We start from the raw sequence: 2489 nt of genomic DNA, 5'->3' as shown, positions 1-2489 counted from the left end.
CTGGGTGAAGAGGTTTCTCCTCATCTCTGTCCTAAATGGCCTACCCCGTATTTTTAAGCTGTGTCCTCTGGTTCGGCACTCACCCATCAGGGGAAACAGGTTTCCTGCCTCCAGAGTGTCCAATCCTTTAATAATCTTATATGTCTCAATCAGATCCCCTCTCAGTCTTCTAAACTCAAGGGTATACAAGCCCAGTCGTTCCAGTTTTTCAGTGTAAGGTAATCCCACCATTCCAGAAATTGACCTCGTGAACCTACGCTGCACTCCCTCAATAGCCAGAATGTCTTTCCTCAAATTTGGAGACCAGAATTGCACACAGTACTCCAGGTGTGGTCTCACCAGGGCCCTGTACAGCTGCAGAAGAACCCCTTTGCTTCTATACTCAATCCCTCTTGTTATGAAGGCCAGCATGCTATTAGCCTTCTTCACTACCTGCTGTACCTGCATGCTTACCTTCATTGACTGGTGTACAAGAACACCCAGATCTTTCTGTATTGCCCCTTTACGTAAATTGATTCAATTTAGGTAGTAATCTGCCTTCTTGTTCTTGCCACCAAAGTGGATAACCATACATTTATCCACATTAAACTCCATCTGCCATGCATCTGACCACTCACCTAACCTATCCAGGTCACCCTGTAATCTCCTAACATCCTCATCACATTCCACCCTGCTACCCAGCTTAGAGTACTTTGCCCCCAATACCATGCGCCCTAATTTTGCTCACTAACCTCCTATGTGGGACTTTATGTGGGATCTCCCTCGTCCATCTTCAGAGTTACAGCATCTGTGGAGAGAAATCGGAGTTAACGTTCAGGGTCCAGTGACCATTCCTCAAAATACCTGAGCAAGCGTTGCTTGGTCCTCGCATTATTAGGTTTACTCAGAGGAATGCATACATGTCAAGATATGAACCAAGGCTTCTCCGACCAACTTGCCCAATCTTTCTTCATTGCAGCATAGTTTAACAAAATGATAGTATTCATCTCTAACTATAAGCAGTGTTTAACATATCGTTTACTTTGGACACAATCAAAGAAAATGGACCGTTTTGATCTGATGGGGTTTTAAAAACTGTAAAACAACAGTTTCATAATGAAACCCATTGATTTCTGAATTTAACTGAGATTGGAAGTTGGCTAGAGAGCCATCAGGTAGGTCAGATTTATTTTTATCGTCACTAAGATTATTTTTCAAAAATCATTAATGGAATATGGGTGAGGCTAACTGGGCCAACTTTTATTACCCTGGAGAAGGTGAGTAGCAGCCTTTTTAAAATGCTGCAGTCCATGTGATTTAGGGACACCCACAGTGCTACTAGTGTTGTGGAGAAAATATAGAGAACCACCAGGAATAGGTCTTTTATTTGCAAACAAAAAACCGTGACACTGAGAAAGCAGATTCGCAAATGCCCATGAACCTCAGGGTCCGTGGATTTTTTTTATCATGTTTGTGTTCACTTATCATCATGTCCAACTATATTAATCAAAGTACCTCACTCTAGCTACACAATAAACCAGTGATGTTAGTTCCCATTATCTCTTTAGTTGTACATTCTACTTCATGTTGTTCTAATGTCACGGTTAGGTATTTATTGCTAACTGTGCTACAGTGATCTTCAATTCCAGATGAACCTGTCATGATAGATATTTAGCTCTTCCATCTGTTACAGTAGTCTCCTGTCTCAAGCTGACTCTACTAACTATTAATTAGATATTTTAATATCATGTCCCAAATATTTACAGTCCCAATCCTGTCATAATAACACTTAACAGAGAAACTTGCTTTATTTCTTGTGTTATTTCATCTCACCATAGTGAACTTCCAGCCTTAGCCTTACTCTGCTAATTGGTGTAAGAATGTTCCACTATGGTTATCCCATCCTGTGTTCCACAGATTGCCAGTGGTCTTCATGCTTTAACCCTTCCCATGCTTTCATGTTCTTTATTTTCCATATTCCCCCCTTTGAGACCTAGTGGTCTCACCCAGAGAAAGAAGACAATAAGTTCAGCTTCTCTTGTGCCCAATACAAATGATATAGGTCCCAACAAGGACTAAATAATTTTTGGAGTCTGAGACTTAAAGGGTTCTTCCTCCATTCCTGGGGTCCCTTGGGCCAAAAACCTGTCCTCCAATAACCAGAACAGGAAAAAAACTCAAGATCCCTCACAATCTAGGACCCGCACTTTCTTCAGAAGTATCATTGATGTCACCACATGGACATATTCCTTGCACAGTGGTGGTTGTTAGATCATAATAATAGAGTGGTGGGGTTCCATCACAGGAGTAAGCACTTCCTGGGGTAGCTGAAATGACCACAAGTTGCCATGTACTGACGCAAACTAAAAAGGACTTAATAAAAGGTAAAGCACAACAAAGGATGAAGGCAACAAGCAAAACCACACCTACAATAAGACCAATCTTGACAAACCATGCTTCCCAAGACCCAAATATATTATTCAGCCAGTCAAAAGCCTGATGACCAAACC

Source organism: Chiloscyllium plagiosum, chromosome 25 (assembly GCF_004010195.1).
Source record: "Chiloscyllium plagiosum isolate BGI_BamShark_2017 chromosome 25, ASM401019v2, whole genome shotgun sequence".
NCBI classification, from domain to species: domain Eukaryota; kingdom Metazoa; phylum Chordata; class Chondrichthyes; order Orectolobiformes; family Hemiscylliidae; genus Chiloscyllium; species Chiloscyllium plagiosum.
This window is presented reverse-complemented; position numbering follows the sequence as displayed.